We start from the raw sequence: 21,941 nt of genomic DNA, 5'->3' as shown, positions 1-21,941 counted from the left end.
CAAACCAATAGTTAACATTACTGATCAACATACAATATTTCTTACTTTAAAATAACCTGTCGTCATTACCTTTTAAGTTTGTATTGAAGTATTTTATAATGGTCTTGAATTACTTATTGTCCTGGAGTGATACTAACTCTTTAAGTGAACACTATTAATTTAGTGTTTGGGGTCAGGATGTGTCCTAACCCACCTCGTTCAGGGGAGTCTTCCTGGTCTCCCAATCTTCCCAAGAAGCACGCTTTAGGGTTCTTTCTCTATTACCACTAAAATTATGCTTTTGAGGGTCTATACCTCGGTTTATCACGGATTCCAAAACTCACTCTTTTGAGGTCCTCTGTTTCCGACTGGAGATCGCCTTTCACTTGGATCCATGTTTTTTTTATGGAGCTTGTAAGGTCTGGCCTCCTTATCTCCCACCTTCAGTTTGTAGCTGATCTGTACACAGCCATGGCACCTTGTCCAGACAGAGACAGGCTGACTTTTTTTGTTTTTAGCCTCTCTACAAGCTTTCTTTGTTCAGTACTTAGTGGAGGCCTTGAAACTGATGACCATTCCAGCTGTAAGGAAATCCTAATTTGATCAGCATTCTCGCTCCTGTTAATTCTAATGCCTCTGACAGGTAGCAGTGTGTTTAACTCTATCCGGATTATTTCAAAGTCGGTTTCTCTATGGAGAATGTGTCACGGCCTTGATGGTTTAAAAAAGTTCACTCACTCTCCTGAGCCACATTAGCCATTTCATGTTGTGCTGTTGTCAATAACTGAGCATGCCTGAGACCCGTTCACACACACACGCAGCGGTATCCCAGTATCATGCCACATGTGACATCTGATCCAAGCCATTTGAGGTGATCTTATCAAAAGATCGTGGGGTGTCTGAAGATCTTTGCTCATCTCCCTCTGCACGGTCCCGATGTCTGGGGTAGTGGCCAGGCGATCAAATTCAGTTTTCTTATTGTTCAGTGTAGGCAATGACACAAACATCTCAGAGAAATCTTAGCAATTTCCTACATTTCCCTGACTTTAACAAGAATTTACATTAACACCAGATTGTACCCAGGTGATTTATGACAATTCACCCAGGAACAATGAGTGAAGAAACATTTCTATTTGGAGGTGTAACTTTCCTGTTTTCTTCTTATATCCTCACTCATTTCCTCTCATTACATTTTATACAGTGTTCACCATTTCATTCATGAGCCCGGAGGAACTTTACTGTCGAATACAATATTATCATACTGTCTTTAAACATCGATCAAACATTTCCACTTGGTCCAAGTTTTGACCCAGTTTCTTTGTTTAATTTTATTTAACCGAACCTCTTCTTGGACCTTTTATTCTACAAAATATGTCAGAGATCAATTCAGTCTACAAGAGGAAGGATGTTAGTTACCTTTAGCATAACAGTCTCCCCCAAAAACTTATTTCTGAATACATAGTTTGGACAGAACCCCAGAGACGGGACTTTTTCAAAAATAAAACTTAATTATCTCAATTTTCAGCTAAATTTTCCTTCCCATGTGTTTAACCAGCGACGCTTAGCAATATATATATATATATATATATAAAATCAGTTTTAATTTCACAAACAAATTATGCCCAGACTTTGTCATTTTACAAAGAAGACAAAAGTAACAATCGCGTTTGGATACAGGTCATTTATCTTCCCCTTTGAGCAGTGTGACTTGGACAATAGGATTACATCGGATATACGGCACAGAAACAGGCCATTCGGCCCAACCAGTCCATGCCGGCGTTTATGCTCCACTCGAGCCTCCTCCCTTCTTTCCTCATCTAACTATATCCACATAACCCTCGATTCCCTTCTCCCTCATATACTTGTCTAGCCTCCCCTTAAATGCATCGATACTATTCGCTTCAACCCCTCCCTGTGGCAGCGAGTTCCACATTCTCACCACTCTCTGGGTAGAGGTTTCTTCTGAATTCCCTATTTGATTTCTTGGTGACTATCTTATGTTCATGGCCTCCAGTTATGCTGGTCCCCACAAGTGGAAACACTGTGTCTACTCTATCAAAACCTTTCATCATTTTAAAAACATTTGGTCACCTCTCAGTCTTCTTTTTTCAAGAGAAAAGACACCATGCCTGTCCATCCTTTTCCGATAGGTATACACTCGCCTTTCTGGTATCATCCTTGTAAATCTTCTCTGCACCCTCTCCAGTGCCTCCATACCCTTTTTATAATATGGTGACCAGAATTGCACACACAAAGTTTAACCAAGGTTCGATACAAGTTTAGCATAACTTCACTACTTTTCCATTCTACAACAATTCAATTCTATAACAATCGATCCCAATAATTTAACTCAATACTTTAAATTCTTAAGTCCAACTTTGTCAGCATGCTGCAGATAACTAGAGATAATTTTGTTTTAACTGCTGGATCTTTTGCTATTCCATCAACCTCTTATCCAACTGCAACTGGCATTGCCTAATATGGTAGTCTTTGGCTACGGCATAGTCCAGAGACACAAGTCTGCATTTTCTTCAACATACATCAACAATGTTAGAAGCACGTAAAACACTGGTCTTCCTGTGGCAAGCACAAACCACTAGTCTCTGAACTTTTCTTATTCGAACATAATATTTCTAATCTAAACATTCTATGATGAAAATATCCACGGCCAGTTGTTCGCAAACACCAACTGCTGCTCAGTGAAATCTCTCTCTAATGATAACAACCACATTTTCCCCGATATGGAATGAACTAAACATGAACACCTTTCAGAAGCTGAATTAACCGAGTTCCGGATGCCAACACCCCTCTCATCTTCCATTCACTTCAACTGAAAGGAAAACGCCAGATTTTAACAGTCGGGATTTGAAAGATATTTGCAACAGATGCTCGATATTCTTAGAGTTAGCATTGTTCTATATTCTGTCTACTCGAGGAGTTTGATAACAGGCTTTCTCCTGTGAATGTAGAGCTGGAATATTGGGCCGGAATGTATTTACTTGTTCATCTTGTTGACTCTAAACCGTTGCCAATTATTTGATGTGATCTGTATTTTCTTAAATACATTTCCTGAATAAATTCAAATTTAAATTGAACCCAGATTTGCAGGCGTGATGCTCCATTCACCCATCGAAGGTGAGAGAGATGCTGTGGGGCACACTAAGTCCAGTATCTGAAAGTGATTCACAGACTGGGTTTTGTGTTTAGTGATCCGGGGCATGTTACCGACACCTTCCCACAATACCAAGGCGAGGAGAGGCACTCTGGAAGGTATGGGGAACTGGCATTTGTCCACGTGAGTAACCAAAGGTATGAGAACTGAAATAATCCAGAGTTAGAAAGGAGAAAAGGCCCCAAAATGGTGCAGTCAGTAACAGGACATCAATTAGTCTCCTCTTATCTTGGAACATTAAATGTCGACACACTCTGTTATTGAAACATCAAATATTATATTCCAGCCCAGTTATAGGGGTTATTATCATCAGAAACAAACTTCAACTGTCGGAATGGACACGATTCAGTCGGGATGTGATTAACAGCAGCAATGATAGCAGAATCTAACCACTGCAGTCACTTGTGAACTCGCTGGTGTGTCAGCAGGCGGGATGACACAGTGAATCCCTTCCCACACACGGAGCAGATGAACGGCCTCTCCCCAGTGTGAACTCGCTGGTGTGTCAGCAGGTTGGATGACCGAGTGAATCGCTTCCCACACTCCGAGCAGGTGAACGGCCTCTCCCCAGTGTGAACTCGCTGGTGTTTGAGCAGATTGGATAACACAGTGAATCCCTTCCCACACTCCGAGCAGGTGAACGGCCTCTCCCCAGTGTGAACTCGCTGGTGTGCCAGCAGGTTGGATGAAACAGTGAATCCCTTCCCACACACGGAGCAGGTGAACGGCCTCTCCCCAGTGTGAACTCGCTGGTGTGCCAGTAGATCGGATGACTGAGTGAATCCTTTCCCACATTCAGAGCAGGTGAACGGCCTCTCCCCAGTGTGAACAAGCTGGTGTTTCACCAGGCTGGATGACTGAGTGAATGGCTTCCCACACACGGGGCAGGTGAACTGCCTCTCCCCAGTGTGAATGTGTTGATGAATTTGCAGCGCAGACGGGTAGCTGAATCCCTTCCCACAGTCCCCACATTTCCACGGTTTCTCCGTGGTGCGGGTGTGCTTCCGTCTCTCCAGGTTGGATGATCAGTTGAAGCCTCCTCCACACACAACACGTTTACAGTTTTCCCCCGCTGTGAATGGTGCGATGGTTTTTCAGGCTGTGTAACTGGTTAAAGCTCTTCCCACAATCAGTGCACTGAAACACTCTCACTCGGGTGTGTGGGTCTCTGCTTTTTCAGTCACACTGATGTTTGTAATCTTTCGCCACAGACAGAATAAACAAACAATGCTCCTTCCACATTCAAAGGCCGATGATATTCAAGTCCTGATGAATCGAGTGACTCTATCTGATCATGAAGTGATGTTTAGTTTGAGTTTCCCTCCTTCAAATCCTCTCCTTCTAACACCCTGCAAAAGGAGTTTACAAAAGTCATCACTAAGTACAGGATCGAAATTCAGAAGAGACAATTCTAGTTTCTATGGAACATTCTTTCCTTCTGCTGTGTGGCTTTAAGTATTGACTTAATAAAAATAATAAAGAGGGAGAAGATAGATTGAGAGTAAACTGACAAGGAACATAAATACAGTCAGAGCTTCTACAGATATATAAAAAGGAAGAGATAGCAAAAATAAACGTTGGTCCCTGAGAGAATTAAACGGGGAAATGGCAGAGACTTTAAACAAATATTTTGTGTGGTCTTCACGGTGGAAGACACTAAAAGCATCCCAATAATAAATCGATAATCAAGGGGTCACAGGGAGCGAGAAACTTAAAACAATCACTATCACTGGAGAAAAAGTACGAGACAAACTATTGGGACTAAAGGTGGACGTCCCCTGGACCTGATGGCCTGCCTCCTGGGGTCTTAAAAGAAGTGGCTGCAGAGAAAGTGGATGGATTGGTTGTAATCTACCAAAATTCCCTGGATTCTGGCAAGGTTCCAGTGGATTGGAAAACCTCAAATGCAACACCCCTATTCAACAAGGGAGGGAGAGAGAGAGAAAGGAGGAAACTATAGAGCAGTTCGCTGAACAACTATCATTGGGAAAATGCTGGAGTTCATTATTAAGGAAATAGTAGCAGGACATTTAGAAAACCATAATAGTCAAGCAGAGACGGCATGGTTTTATGAAAGGGAAATCAGGTTTGACAAATTCGCTCGAGTTCTTTTGAGGATGTAACGAGCAGGGTGGATGAAGAGGAACCAGTAGCAGTTGTGTATTTACATTTCCAGAAGGCATTCGATAAGGTGCCAGATAAAAGGTTACTGCACAATATAATAGCTCACAGGGTTGGGGGTAATATATTAGCATAGATGTGGGATTGGCTAACTAACAGAAAACACAGAGTCGGGATAAATGGGTCATTTTTAGGTTGGCAAACTCTAACTAGTGGGGTGCCACAGGGATCAGTGCTGGGGCGTCAACTATTTACAATCTATATTAATGACTTGGATGAAGGGACGGAGTGCACTGCAGCCAAATATGCTGCTGATACAAAGATAGGTGGGAAAGCAAGTTGTGAGGAGGACACAAAGAATCTGCAAAGGGTTATGGACAGGCTCAGTGAGTGGGTAAAACATTGGCAGATGGAGTATAATGAGGGAAAATGTGAGGTTATGCACTTTGGTAGGAAGAATAAAAAAGCAAATTATTATTTAAATGGCGACTACAAAATGCTGCGGTACAGAGGGATCTGGGGGTCCTTGTGCATGAAACACAAAAAGTTAGCATCAGGTACAGCAAGTAATCAGGAAGGTAAATGCAATGTTGGCCTTTATTGAAGGGAAATGGAGTATAAAAGTAGAGAAGTCTTGCTACAACTGTACAGGGTGTCCGTGAGATCACACCTGGAGTACTGCGTACAGTTTTGGTCTCCTTATTTAAGGAGGGATATACTTGCATTGGAGGCAGTTCAGAGAAGGTTCACGAGGTTGATTCCTGAGATGAAGGGGTTGTCTTATGAAGTAAGATTGAGCAGGTTGGGCCTGTACTCATTGGAGTTTCGAAGAAGGAGAGGTGATCTTATTGAAATGTGTAAGATTCTGAGGGGGCTTGACAGGGTAGATGCAGAGAGGATGTTTCCCCTCGTGGGGGAATCTAGAACTCGGGTGCATAGTTTCAGAATAAGGGGTCGCCCATTTAAAACGGAGATGCGGAGGAATTTCTTCTCTGAGGGTGGTGAATCTTTGGAATTCTCTACCCCAGAGAGCTGTGGAGGCTGAGTCAGTCAATATATTTAAAGGGGAGATAGACAGATTTTTGAATTATAGTGGAGTCAAGAGTTATGTGGAGCAGGCAGGAAAGTGGAGTTGAGGTCAAGATCAGATCAGCCATGATTTTATTGAATGGCAGAGCAGGCTCGAGGGATCCAATGGCCTACTCCTGCTCCTATTTCTTATTGTTAATCTGTGAACCTTGACCTGAACCTTCCAAAATGTTACTGATTTTGAGCAATAGAAAAATATCTAAGCATTGATAAATGCATCATCTAACATCTCCAACTGAGCTAACCTGCTCTAACTATGTCAGTATTTGTGTCAGCTGTGACTCAGTGGGTAACACACTTGCCTCTGGGTCACAAGGTTGTGGGTTGATGTCGCACTCCAGAGACATGAACACAAAACTCTCGGCTGATGCTCCAGTGCAGTGCTGAGGGACTGCTGTAATGTCGGAGGTGCTGTCTTTTGGATAAGATGTTAAACCGAGGCCCCGTCTGCTCCCTCAGGTGGACGTAAAAGGTCCCATTGCACTATTTCAAGCAGAACAGGGGAGTTATCCCCGATGTCCTGACCAATATTTTCCCTTAACATCAGTGAAGCAGATTATCTGGTCATTATCACATTGTAAATTGGTTGCTGCGTTTCCTACATTACGATAGTGACTACACTTCAAAAAGAACTTAATTGACTGTAAAGGGCTTTGGGGCATCTGGTGGTGGTGAAAGGTGCAAAATAAATGCAAGTCTTTTTATTTTCTATGTGTCTTTTATTCCTCTCCCTTCTCCCATTGTGCCTCCTTTTGTCTGCTGTCATTTCCCCACCTCCTCTTCCCCACCCAACTTTACAGTTCATTTCTTGTGTACATGGTCTCTCTCTCTCCTTTCCCTCACTCTATCGCTCCCTATAAGCTGTCCATCTGCCTATCTCCCAGTTCTGATCAAATGCTCTCCCTCACCCATCACCATTTCTCCTTCCTCTATAGACAACAACAACTTTCATTTATATAGCGCCTTTAAGAACATAAGAGTTATGAGCAGGAATAGGCCATACGGCCCCTCGAGCCTGCTCCACCATTCAATAACATCATGGCTGATCATCAACCTCAACTCCACTTTCCCGCCCGATCTCCATATCCCTCGATTCCCCGAAACACCAAAAATGTATCTATCTCAGCCTTGAAATAACTCTGTAAAATGTCCCCTGGTGCTTCACAGGAGCATTATCAGATATAATTTGACACCGAGGGTCAAAGAGGCACATTTTAAAGAGGGTTAAAAAGGAAAAGAGTGGCTAAAGTAAATGTTGGTCCCCTGGAGGATGAGACTGGGGAATTAATAATGGAGAACAGGGAAATGGCAGAGACATTGAACAAATATTTTGTATCGGTCTTCACGGTGGAAGACACTAAAAACATCCCAATATTAGATAATCAAGGGGCTATAGGTAGGGAGGAACTTAATACAATCACTATCAGTAATGAAGTGGTACGAGGTAAAATAATGGGACTAAAGGCGGACAACTCCCCTGGACCTGATGGCTTGCATCCCAGGGTCTTAAGAGAAATGGCTGCAGAGATAGTGGATGCATTGGTTGTAATCTCACAAAAATCCCTGGATTCTGGTGCGGTCCCAGCAGATTGGAAAGCCGCAAATGTAACGCCCCTATTCAAAAAAGGAGGCAGACAAAAAGCAGGAAACTATAGCCCAGTTCGCCGAACATCTGTCGTTGGGAAAATGCTCGAGTCCATTATTAAAGAAGCAGTAATGGGACATTTGGAAAAGCATGATTCAATCAAGCAGAGTCAGCATGGTTTTATGAAAGGGAAATCAGGTGTGACAAATTCACTGGAGTACTTTGAGGATGTAATGAGCAGGATGGATCAGGGGCAACCAGTGGATGTGGTGTATTTGGATTTCCAGAAGGCATTCGATAAGGTGCCACATAAGAGGTTACTGCACAAGATAAAAGCTCACTGGGTTGGGGGCAATATATTAGCATGGATAGAGGATTGGCGAACTAACAGAAAACACAGAGTCGGGATAAATGGGTCATTTTCCAGTTGGCAAACAATGACTAGTGGGGTGCAGCAGGGATCGGTGCTGGGTCCTCAACTATTTACAATTTATATTAATGACTTGGATGAAGGGACAGAGTGTAATGTAGCCAAGTTTGCTGATGATACAAAGATGGATGGGAAAGCAAATTGTGAGGAGGACACAAAAAATCTGCAAAGGCTGTGAGTGGGCAAAAATTTTGCAGATGGAGTATAATGTGGGAAACTGTGAGATTATCCACGTTGGCAGAAATAATAGAAAAACAAATTATAATTTAAATGGAGAACAATTGCTAAGTGCTGCAGTACAGAGAGACCTGGGGGTCCTTGTGCATGAAACACAAAAAGTTAGTATGTAGGTTCAGCAAGTAATCAGGAAGGCAAATGGAATGTTGGCCTTTATTGCAAGGGGGATAGAGTATAAAAGCAGAGAAGTCCTGCTGCAACTGTACAGGGTATTGGTGAGGTCACACCTGGAGTACTGTGTACAGTTTTAGTCTCCTTATTTAAGGAGGGATATACTTGCATTGGAGGCTGTCAGAGAAGGTTCACTAGGTTGATTCCGGATCTGAGGGGGTTGTCTTCTGAAGATAGGTTGAATAGGTTGGGCCTACACTCATTGGAGTTCAAAAGAATGAGAGGTGATCTTATTGAAACATATAAGATAATGAGGGGGCTCGATAAGATGGATGCAGAGAGGATATTTGCATCCACTCATAGGGGAAACTAAAACTCGAGGACATAGTCTTCGAATAAGGGACCGCCCATTTAGAACAGAGATGAGGAGAAATTTCTTCTCTCAGATGGTTGTAAATCTGTGGAATTCTCTGCCCCAGAGAGCTGCAGAGGCTGGGGCATTGAATATAATTAAGGTGGAGATAGACAGATTTTTGAACAATAAGGGTGTAAAGGATTACGGGGAGCGGGCAGGGAAGTGGAGCTGAGTCCATGATCAGATCAGCCATGATCTTATTGAATGGCGGAGCAGACTCGAGGGGCCAAATGGCCTACTCCTGCTCCTATTTCTTCTGTTGTTTGGGTCTTAAAGGAGGAGGGAGAGGTTTAGGGAGGGAATTCTGGAGCTTAGGGCCTCGGCAGCTGAGGGCATGGCCACCAATGATGGTGTGATTAAAGCCAGGAATGCGAGGCCAGAGATCCTGGAGGGTTGTAGGGCTGGAGGAGGTTACAGAGATAGGGAGGGGCGAGGGCACGGAGGGATTTGAAAACAAGGATGAGAATTTTTAAATTGAGGCTTCGTGCCCAGTCATCATTTCTCCTTCCTTTACAGACGCTCCCTGACCACTCTCCATTTCTCCTTCCTTTACAGACGCTCCCTGACCACTCTCCATTTCTCCTTCCTTTACAGACGCTCCCTGATCACTCTCCATTTCTCCTTCCTTTACAGACGCTCCCTGACCACTCTCCATTTCTCCTTCCTTTACAGACGCTCCCTGATCACTCTCCATTTCTCCTTCCTTTACAGACGCTCCCTGACCACTCTCCATTTCTCCTTCCTTTACAGACGCTCCCTGACCAATCTCCATTTCTCCTTCCTTTACAGACGCTCCCTGACCACTCTCCATTTCTCCTTCCTTTACAGACGCTCCCTGACCACTCTACATTTCTGCTCCATTTTTTGAAATATTTAAAGATTTTAATCTTTGAAGGTGGCAGGACAGGTTAACAAAGCTGTTAATAAAGCGTAAAGGATCCTGGGCTTTATAAATCGAGGCACAGAGTACTAAAGCTGGGAAGTTCTGCTAAAGCGATATAAAACACTCGCTCGAGCCCAGCTGGAGGATTGGGTCCAATTCTGGGCACACTTCAGGAAGGACACAAAGGCTTTGGAGAGGGGACAGAAGAGATTTACTGGAATGGTGCCAGGGATGAGGATCTTCATTTATGTGGAGACTGGAGAAGCTGGGATTGTTCTCCTTCGAGCAGAGAAGGTGAAGACGAGATTTGATAGAGATGTTAAAAATCATGAAGATGAGATAGAATAAAAAGAGGAACTGTTTGTAACACTAATAACCAGAGGGCACAGATTTGAGGCGATTGGCAAAAACAGAGGTCACATGAGGAAAACCATTTTCACACAAGGAGTGGTTAGGGTTTGGAATGCACTGCCTGACGGAGCGGTGGAGACAGAGTCAATAGTGGCCTTCAAAAGTGAATTGGACAAAGACTTGAAGCAGAATGATATTGCAGGGATTTGGGGAAAGGGCGGGGAAGTGGGATAACCGGATTGCTCCCCGAAAGTATCGGCGCAGACTCGATGGGCCGAATGGCCCCCTTCTGTGTTGCAATATTCTGTGATTCTAGAATTCTTTACAGACGCTCCCTGCTCAGTCACCATTGCTCCTTCATTTACAGATGCTCCCTGGTCCATTACTATTTCTCGTTGATTTACAGACGCTCCGAGAGTTTGACGCAGACACAGCGCATGCACTGACCGCTCCTTCGGGCTGGAGCGGACCCAGGACCCGGCAGACAGGGGGAAAATGTTCCCCGGTTTATATCCCCCGCCCCCCGGTGTGGGGAGAATGTTCCCCGGTTTATATCTCCCCCCCCCCCCCGGTGTGGGGAGAATGTTCCCCGGTTTATATCCCCCCCCCCCGGTGTGGGGAGAATGTTCCCCGGTTTATATCCCCCCCACCCCCGGTGTGGGGAGAATGTTCCCCGGTTTATATCCCCCCCCCCCCGGTGTGGGGAGAATGTTCCCCGGTTTATATCCCCCCCCCACCCCCGGTGTGGGGAGAATGTTCCCCGGTTTATATCCCCCCCTCCCCCCGGTGTGGGGAGAATGTTCCCCGGTTTATATCCCCCCCGGTGTGGGGAGAATGTTCCCCGGTTTATATCCCCCCCGGTGTGGGGAGAATGTTCCCCGGTTTATATCCCCCCCCGGTGTGTGTAGAATGTTCCCCGGTTTATATCCCCCCCCCCGGTGTGGGGAGAATGTTCCCCGGTTTATATCCCCCCCGGTGTGGGGAGAATGTTCCCCGGTTTATATCTGGGCCCGGGGCTGCACTCGGTGTTGTTGTCCCCAGCGTTTCTTTAACCCACTCCCTGGATCTCGCTCACCTCCTGCGTCAGCGTCTGCCACCGCCGCCTGCACATGCTCAGCTCACACTGCCCGGGTGATTGACGGCAGCTCCCCACCAATAGGAAGAGTGGGGCGGGGCTGGAGGACCGGATGGGCGGTTGGTCCTCCAACCAATTGGAGTGTGTGAGGGGCGGGGCTTCCGGCAGGCTGTAACTAGTGGGGTGCAGCAAGGATCAGTGCTGGGGCCTCAGCTATTTACAATCTATATTAATGACCTAGATAAAGGGACCCAGTGTAATATTTGCTGACGATACAAAGCTCGGTGAGACAGTAAGCTGTGAGCAGAACACAAGAGTGCAAAGATATATAGACAGACGATGTGAATGGGCAGTAAGGTGGCAGATTGAGTACAATGTCGGGAAATGTGAGGTTATTCACTTTGGTCGGAAGAATAGAAAAACAGAATATCTTTTAAATGGTGAGAAACTTTAAATGTTGGTGTTGAGAGAGATTTGGGTGTCCTTGTGCAAGAAACACAGAAAGCGAGCATGCAGGTACAGCAAGCAGTAAGGGGGTGGAGTATAAGAGTAAGGATCTATTGCTACAATTGTACAGGGCCTTGGTGAGACCACAGCTGGAGTACTGGGCAGTTTCGGTCTCCTTATCTAAGGAAAGATATACTTGCCTTGGAGATGGTGCAACGGAGGTTCACAAGATTGATTCCTGGGATGAGAGAGCTGTCTTACGATGAGAGATTGTGTAGAATGGACCTATACTCTCTGGAGTTTAGAAGAATGAGAGGGGATCTCATTGAAACATACAAGATTCTGAAGGGTATTGACAGGGGAGATGCTGAGAGCTAGAACTCGGGGGCTCAAAATAAGGGGGAGGCCATTTAAGACAGAGATGGGAAATTTCTTCACTCAGAGGGTTGTGAATCTTTGGAATTCTCTCCCCCAGAGGGCTGTGGATGCTCAGTCTATTCAAGGCTGAGATAGATAGATTTTTGGACTCTCGGGGAATCAAGGGATATGGAGATCAGGTGGGAAAGTGGAGTTGAGGGCGATGATCTTATTGAATGGCGGAGCAGGCTCGAGGGGGCGTATGACCTACTCCTGCTCCTATCTCTGATATTCTAATATTGATATCTGAGGGGTCTAGATTTATTAGTCCCACCCTTTATCTTAAGGGAACATACTTGCTCTGAACCCTCGCTATCTCCTCCTTGAATGCCTCCCACTGCTCTGACACTAATTTACCTTCAAGAAGCTTTTTCCAGTCCACTTTGATTAAATCACATCTCTGCTTAGTAAAATTAGTTTTAACCTAATTGTGAACTTTTATTCCTGGTCCATCTTTGTCCTTTTCCATAACGACCCTAAATCTAACTGAATTATGATCACCAGCACCAAAATACTCTCCCACTGATACCCCTTCCACCTGCCCAAGCTTCATTCATTAAACCTAAGTCCAGAACCACCCCCTCTCTTGTTGGGCTTGCTACGTAATGGCTAAAAAAAGTTCTCCTGAATGCATTTTAAGAATTCTGCTCCTTCTATATCTTTCACACTAATTCTATCCCAGTTAATATTTGGGTCGTTGAAATCCCCGACTATTGCTGCCCTATTATTTTTGCACGTATCAGAAATGTGCCGACATATTTGCTCTTCTGTCTCCCTCTGACTGTTTGGGGGTCTGTAGTACATCCCCAGCAGTGTGATCGCCCCTTTTGTGTTCTTCACTTCTCCCATGTGGCCTCATTTGATGATCCTTCGAACATATCATCCATCTCCACAGCTGGAATTGTTTCTTTAATCAACACTGCGACGCGCTCTCCTTTTTTTATCCCCGTCTCTATCTCGTCTTAAAACCCTGTAACCAGGAATGTTGAGCTGCCATTCCTGCAGTTCTTTGAGCCGTGTTTCACTAATAGTTACAATATCATACCCCCACAAGACAGTCTGTGCCCTCAGCTTATCTGCCTTAATCCCTAGACTCCTTGCATTGGCATTGAAGTATTTCTAGATTGATTCCTGTGATGAGAGGGTTGTCTTATGGTGAGAGTTTGTGTAGAATGGGCCTATACTCTCTGGAGTTTAGACGAATGAGAGGTGATCTCATTGAAACACACTGGCACTGGCATTTAGCGCTGCCAAACTCCCTTATTGTCTATTTTCTAGCCTTTGTTTCCTCTGCCTTCCAAACAATAGCCATACTGTCCTCTCTCTCTATCCATACTGTCCCCTCTCTCTCTATCCATACTGTGCCCTCTCTCTCTATCCATACCGTGCCCTCTCTCTCTATCCAGTGAGGATATTGTCCGGTCCTGTTGAGGTGCAACCTGTCCGGCTTGTACTGGTCCCACCTCCCCCAGAAACGCTCCCAATGCCTCAGGAATCTAAAACCCTCCCTCCTGCACCAAACTCCAGCCATGCATTCATCTGCTCTATCCTCTTATTTCTGTACTCACCAGCACGTGGCACCGGGAGTAATCCGGACATTACTACCTTTGAGGTCCTATTTTTTAATCTCTTTCCTAGCTCCCTAAAATCTGCCTGCAGGATTTCATCCCTCTTTCTGCCAATGTCATTGGTCCCGATGTGGACCACAACCTCTGGATGTTCATCCTCCCCCCTCAACAATGTCCTGCAGCCACTCAGTGACATCCTTGACCCTGGCACCAGGGAGGCAACATACCATCCTGGCATCATGTCTGTGCCTGCAGAAGCGCTTGTTTGTTCCCCTAACTATCAAATCCACTCCCACTATTGCTCTTCCACTCTTCTTCCTCCCCGCCCTGTGCAGCTGAGCCACCCACGGTGTCGTGGACATGGCTCTGGCTGCACTCCCCAGAGAAACCAGCGGTATCCAGAACTGAAAACCGGTTAGCGAGCGAGATGCACTCAGGGGACTCCTGTCCTACTCTTGCCCCATAACGCTGAAAATGTTTTAAACTCATGTTTATCTCTTTCGAAAGTTACAAGTGAATCTGCTTCCACCACCCGAACAGGCAGTGTGTTCCAGGCCAGAACATCTCGCTGCTTCATTAGTCCCCTCATGTAGCATCTAGTTCATTTGCCAATCACATTCAATCTGTGCCTCTGGTTACTGAACTTTCTGACACTGGAAATTGTTTCTCCTTATTAATAGGATTGGCGGGCTGGAGGAAGTTACAGAGATAGGGAGGGGTGAGGCCTTGGAGGGATTTGAACAAGAGGATGAGAATTTTAAAGCCTGAAGCCACCAGCCGTCTCCCCCAGTGCAGAATGTGACTCACTGCGAACAGAAAGGATTTGTGTTTACTTACAAAAGATGCATAATGAAGGGAAATCAATCTCTGTATCTTTAACTAACAGCGACATGGGGGAAATGAATGACCTTTAAACACCTGGTCCACTTGGCACTGAAGTGTCTGAAAGTCATAATAGGAACTCCAGGGAAACAAAATACTGACAAATGTTAAACTGTTTTGCTGACAAAAGAAATCTCGATTTAACTTTAAAAGATGAATTGTTTAACAGGGGTTCACACAGACTCACCTGATAGGCCGACTCAGGATCCACCCCTCAAGCACCGCGATTGGTTGCAGAACACGCTGCTCGCTGGGCCCTCCGGTCTCTGACCTCTCTTCCTGTTGGTTCCCAGGACAATCAATCACCACTCGCCAACATGACACTGCCACATTAAGTTGAGGGGCTCAGAGGAAGAAATAAAATGGGGCCGTGAATCTGATATAAGAAATAAAATTAGAGAAGCATAATTAAATTTATAAACAAAACTATTTAAAGTCAAATCAAATGAATTGTTGCATTTAATACATCCTTCTGGGCCAAGTGGAAACAAGTGATGTGTGGGCTGTGCAGAGTGTCTGTGCCCGGTTACACAGCGTGTCCCTGGCTCCCCGCTCCAAGTGCACATGTTTCAGCTCACATCCAACTGACTGGATAAACCTCGCCCGTCTAAACCCCATCACACAAATAGCAGCATTTGATGTTTAGTTCTGCTCAACCTTTATAAAACACTGGTTAGGCCTCAGCTGACACATTGTGCTCAATTCTGGGCACCACACTTTCAGAAGGGTATCTACACCTTAGAGAGGGACCAGAAGAGATTTACGAGAATGGTACGAAGGAGGAGGGAGTTCAGTTATGTGGAGATACTGGAGAAGCTGCGGTAATTCTCCTTGGAGTAGAAAAGTTTAAGAGGAGATTTGATAGTGTTCAAAATCATGAACGGTGTTGATAGACTAAATAAGGAGAAACACTTTCCAGTGGCAGAAGGGTCGGTAACCAGAGGACACAGAGTTCAGGTGATTGGTAAAAGAAGCAGAGGCGACATGAGGAACCATTGTATAAGCAGCGAGTTGTTGCAATCTGGAATGCACTGCCTGATAGGGCGGTGGAAGCAGATTCAATAGTGGCTTTCAAAAGTGAATTGGATAAATACTAAAGGGACAATATTTGCAGAGCTATGGGGAAAGAGCAGGGGAGTGGAACTAACTGGATAGCTCGACCATAGAGCCAGCACAGGCACGATGGGCCGAATGGTCTCCTGCGCTTTCATTCTATGAAAATGGCGGATGATCTTATCTAGAATGCTGCGACCACATATCCCCAGAAAACCAAGACCGCCTATTTCCACCTGTGTAATATCGGCCGTCTCCATCCCTGCCTCAGCTCACCCTCTGCTGAAACCCTCATCCATTCCTCGGTTACCTCTAGACTTGTCTATTCCAACACACTCCTGGTTGGCTTCCCACATTCTACCCCACGTAATCTTCACCTCATCTAAAACTCGGCTGCCCGTGTCCTAACTCGCACCAAGTCTCGTTCACCCATCACCCCCTGCACTCACTGACCGACATTGGCTCCCGGTTAAGCAACAATTCGATTTCAAAATTCTCATCCTTGTTTACAAATCCCTCCATGGCCTCTCCACTCCCTATCTCTGTAATCTCCTCCAGCCCCACAACCCCCAGAGATGTCTGTGCTCCTCTAATTCTGCCCTCCTGAGCATCCCTGATTATAATCGCCCAACCATTGGTGGCCGTGCCTTCTGTTGCTGAGGCCCCAAGCTCTGGAACTCCCTCACTAAACTGTCTGTGCCTCATCCCTGAAAGTACTGACTCTGGCTGGGTTCAGTTCTACACTCACTGGTTCCCCTCCCCTGAAGGTACTGACTCTGGCTGGGTTCAGTTCTACACTCAGTGGTTCCCCTCCCCTGAAGGTGCTGACTCTGGCTGGGTTCAGTTCTACACTCACTGGTTCCCCTCCCCTGAAGGTACTGTCTCTGGCTGGTTTCAGTTCTGCACTCACTGGTTCCCCTCCCCTGAAGGTACTGACTCTGGCTGGGTTCAGTTCTACACTCACTGGTTCCCCTCCCCTGAAGGTACTGACTCTGGCTGGGTTCAGTTCTACACTCACTGGTTCCCTTCCCCTGAAGGTACTGTCTCTGGCTGGGTTCAGTTCTGCACTCACTGGTTCCCCTCCCCTGAAGGTGCTGACTCTGGCTGGGTTCAGTTCTACACTCACTGGTTCCCCTCCCCTGAAGGTACTGACTCTGGCTGGGTTCAGTTCTACACTCACTGGTTCCCCTCCCCTGAAGGTACTGACTCTGGCTGGGTTCAGTTCTACACTCACTGGTTCCCCTCCCCTGAAGGTACTGACTCTGGCTGGGTTCAGTTCTACACTCACTGGTTCCCCTCCCCTGAAGGTATCTGACTCTGGCTGGGTTCAGTTCTACACTCACTGGTTCCCCTCCCCTGAAGGTACTGACTCTGGCTGGGTTCAGTTCTACACTCACTGGTTCCCCTCCCCTGAAGGTACTGACTCTGGCTGGGTTCAGTTCTACACTCACTGGTTCCCTTCCCCTGAAGGTACTGTCTCTGGCTGGGTTCAGTTCTGCACTCACTGGTTCCCCTCCCCTGAAGGTACTGACTCTGGCTGGGTTCAGTTCTACACTCACTGGTTCCCCTCCCCTGAAGGTACTGACTCTGGCTGGGTTCAGTTCTGCACTCACTGGTTCCCCTCCCCTGAAGGTACTGACTCTGGCTGGGTTCAGTTCTACACTCACTGGTTCCCCTCCCCTGAAGGTACTGACTCTGGCTGAGTTCAGTTCTACACTCACTGGTTCCCCTCCCCTGAAGGTACTGACTCTGGCTGGGTTCAGTTCTACACTCACTGGTTCCCCTCCCCTGAAGGTACTGACTCTGGCTGGGTTCAGTTCTACACTCACTGGTTCCCCTCCCCTGAAGGTACTGACTCTGGCTGAGTTCAGTTCTACACTCACTGGTTCCCCTCCCCTGAAGGTACTGACTCTGGCTGAGTTCAGTTCTACACTCACTGGTTCCCCTCCCCTGAAGGTACTGACTCTGGCTGGGTTCAGTTCTACACTCACTGGTTCCCCTCCCCTGAAGGTGCTGACTCTGGCTGAGTTCAGTTCTACACTCACTAGTTCCCCTCCCCTGAAGGTACTGACTCTGGCTGGGTTCAGTTCTACACTCACTGGTTCCCCTCCCCTGAAGGTACTGACTCTGGGTGTCTGTGCTCCCGTCACCTCTTTATACACTCTGACCCTCACTATATATCTGTAATATCTCCCTGTTTTGGTGATGGGCTCTCCCTGACCACTCACTCCCTGACTCTCACCATTTCAGGGAATCATACGGCACAGAATGAGGCCATTCAGCCCATCGAGCCTGTCCGACTCACTGAAAGACCCACTCCCTGCACCTGCCCCAAAACACCAGAAAATGTTCCCTTTGACCATTGCTGGTTTTGAAAGTTATTATTGATGTCCCAGAATTGAGGCCAACCCTCAATATCTGAGTGTAACTATTGAGTGATAAAGGTTGACCAGAACTTGCTTGTTGTACTCTATACTGCTATTAATGCTGGAACAGATTGATCAGCGGACCCTGCCCCTCACAGCTTTGTGTTCACCTGCAAATTGCACCATTTCCTTTAGAACGTCTCCCATTTTTCCTCTTTCCCAAATCCCAGCTGGCGGCCGGTGACCCCGCTGACCCCGGGCCTGTCACCGCGGGTCAAGCCCGGGGTCAGCCTCTGGGCTGTGATTGGCCCTGGGCCCTACACCACGTGTTTATGACGCTCACCAGCCCCACGCGCGGCTCCAATTCCTGCCCCGCGCCGACAACCGACATCATCCGGGCTCCACCAACTGTCGCCGCCGCCGCCCGCACATGCTCAGTGCGGGAGATCCGGGCTCAGCCCCGCCCCTCGTACACTCCGATTGGTTGGAGAGCTCATCTCCAGCTCGGTCTTCCAGCTCCGCCCACTCTGGGGCCGCAAGCCCCGCCTCTCGCACACTCTGATTGGTTGGATGACCCACCGCCCGCTCGTCAATCACCCGGGCAGTGTGAGCTGAGCATGCGCGGTGGGGCGGCTGTGTCTGAGGCAGCGGCTGAGAGATGGGCGGAGGGAGGGAGCGGGTTAATAAACCCCGGGGGGCCGCGGGCTTCACACACACCGAGTGCGGGCCCAGGCCCCGCCCGCCCGAGAGACAGCACTCCGCATTATCCGCTTCACACACACCCGCTGTGGGCCTCAGGCCCCGAACAACAACCTGCGGCTCCGGCCTTTCCCCGAGCGGGGCCCCCGGGGAGGTGGGCTCTGGGCCCGTGCGGGGCCCCCGGGGAGGTGGGCTCTGGGCCCGTGCGGGGCCCCCGGGGAGGTGGGCTCTGGGCCCGTGCGGGGCCCCCGGGGAGGTGGGTTCTGGGCTCTGGACCCGTGCGGGGCCCCCGGGGAGGTGGGCTCTGGGCCTGTGCGGGGCCCCCGGGGAGGTGGGCTCTGGGCTCTGGGCCCATGCGGGGCCCCCGGGGAGGTGGGCTCTGGGCCTGTGCGGGGCCCCCGGGGAGGTGGGCTCTGGGCCCTGGGCACATGCGGGGCTGTCCGGTGTTGTAATTTCCTCGACCCCGAGTTGGACTCAGACTATTAGGAACAGGAGGAGGCCATCGAGCCCCTCGAGCCTGCTCCGCTATTCAATAAGATCAAGGCTGATCTGGCCGTGGACTCAGCTCCACTTACCCGCCCTCTCCCCATAACCCTTAATTCCCTTATTGGTTAAAAATCTATCTATCTGTGACTTGAATACATTCAATGAGCTAGCCTCAACTGCTTCCTTGGGCAGAGAATTCCACAGATTCACAACCCTCTCGGAGAAGAAATTCCTTCTCAACTTGGTTTTAAATTGGCTCCCCCGTATTTTGAGGCTGTGCCCCCTAGTTCTAGTCTCCCCGACCAGTGGAAACAAACTCTCTGCCTCGATCTTGTCTATCCCTTTCATTATTTTAAATGTTTCAATAAGATCACCCCTCATCCTTCTGAACTCCAACGAGTAAAGACCCAGTCTACTCAATCTATCATCATAAGGTAACCCCCTCATCTCCGGAATTAGCCGAGTGAATCGTCTCTGTACCCCCTCCAAAGCTAGTATATCCTTCCTTAAGTAAGGTGACCAAAACTGCATGCAGTACTCCAGGTGCCGCCTCACCAATACCCTATACATTTGCAGAAGGACCTCCCTGCTTTTGTACTCCATCCCTCTCACAATGAAAGCCAACATTCCATTCGCCTTCCTCTCGCACTTTCTTCGCTTGTCGCACTTTCTTTATTTACTTGCGAAAGGGGTAGCAGCTGCTCAATCACCAGATGAGCTGGTCATTCCCCCAACACAAGATATCGCACATATTTATACACACAAGTAAACAGGCTCCGTGTATTAAGTGTAATGAAATTAATGTCATCAGTTAGTTGCAGGAATAAGTCACATTGTTACAAAGTCTCACAGGATCTCAGGTTAGTTGATTAAGTTAAAAACAATAAATTCTTTACATATCGCAAGGCCATAGGTTTTAGATCTGCGCTTATCTCTATCAGCCATAGTTGTCTGATCGCAGTTTCCCGTATTTTAGGTCATCCTGAGTCTACCTTACAAACTGTCGTCCTTTATCTTCCCCTTTCTGACCTTTGTGTAACGATGTCACAGGATAACGCTAACACAGCATGTGGTTTCAACTACTGATGCCTTGATTTAATTCTAGTTGCTGACAAAAGTTTTGGGTTTTTTTAAATTCTAAGTTGGCCAAGTCATATCCCAATCGAACCTTGTAACTATATTTTCACAAGGTGTAACTTTCCTGTTTTCCTCTTATATCCTCACTCATTTCCTCTCATTAAATTTTATACAGTGTTCACCATTTCATTCATGAGCCCGGAGGAACTTTACTGTCTAACACAATATTATCATTAAAGCAGGAATGGGGTACTGAAGTTGCATGTTCAGCCATGAACTAATTGAATGGCGGTGCAGGCTAGAAGGGCCGAAAGGCCGAATGGCCTACTCCTGCACCTATTTTCGATGTTTATGTTTCTATGTATCATACTGTCTTTAAAACATCGATCAAACATTCCCACCAAGTTTTGACCCAGTTTCTTTGTTTAATTTTATTTAACCAAACCTCTTCTTGGACCTTTTATTCTCCAAAATATGCCAGAGAGCAATTCAGTCTACAAGAGGAATGATGTTAGTTACCTTTAGCACAACAGTCACCCCCAAAAACTTATTTCTGAATACATCGTTTGGACAGAACCACAGAGACGGGGCTTTTTCAAAAATAAAACTTAATTATCACAATTTTCAGCTAAATTTTCCTTCCCATGTGTTTGACCAGCAACGCTTAGCATATTGAGAAAATGTTTTAATTTCACAAACTAATTATGCCCAGACTTTGTCATTTTACAAAGAAGACAAAAGTAACAATTGCGTTTGGATGCAAGTCATTTATCTTCCCCTTCGAGCAGTGTGACTTGGACAATAGGATTACATTGGATATACGGCACAGAAACAGGCCATTCGGCCCAACCAGTCCATGCCGGCGTTTATGCTCCACTCGAGCCTCCTCCCTTCTTTCCTCATCTAACTATATCCACATAACCCTCGATTCCCTTCTCCCTCATATACTTGTCTAGCCTCCCCTTAAATGCATCGATACTATTCGCTTCAACCACTCCCTGTGGCAGTGAGTTCCACATTCTCACCACTCTCTGGGTCGAGGTTTCTTCTGAATTCCCCATTTGATTTCTTGGTGACCTGTAATTATGCTGGTCCCCACAAGTGGAAACACTGTGTCTACTCTATCAAAACCTTTCATCATTTTAAAGACATTAGCTCACCCCTCAGCCTTCTTTTTTCAAGAGAGAGAAACCCGGCCTGTCCATCCTTTCCCGATAGGTATACGCTCGCCTTCCTGGTATCATCCTTGTAAATCTTCTCTGCACCCTCTCCAGTGCCTCCGTATCCTTTTTATAATATGGTGACCAGAATTGCGCACACAAAGTCTAACCAAGGTTCGATACAAGTTTAGCATAACTTCACCACTTTTCCATTCTATAACAATTCAATTCTATAACAATGGATCCCAATAATTTAACTCAATACTTTAAATTCTTAAGTCCAACTTTGTCAGCATGCTGCGACATTCGATGTTTGCAGTTAACTGGAGATAATTTTG

At 46.7% G+C, this 21,941-nt stretch overlaps 1 pseudogene; it reads right to left on the bottom strand.

The window, feature by feature from the left end:
• Positions 1-3,630: 3,630 nt before the first annotated feature.
• Positions 3,631-21,941, bottom strand: part of LOC139235640 (zinc finger protein 271-like) — a 127,562-nt pseudogene continuing 109,251 nt past the window's right edge.

This window comes from Pristiophorus japonicus, chromosome 23 (assembly GCF_044704955.1).
Source record: "Pristiophorus japonicus isolate sPriJap1 chromosome 23, sPriJap1.hap1, whole genome shotgun sequence".
Lineage (NCBI taxonomy): Eukaryota > Metazoa > Chordata > Chondrichthyes > Pristiophoridae > Pristiophorus > Pristiophorus japonicus.
The sequence above is the reverse complement of the archived record's forward strand: the minus strand, read 5'-3'. Positions and strand labels throughout refer to the sequence as shown.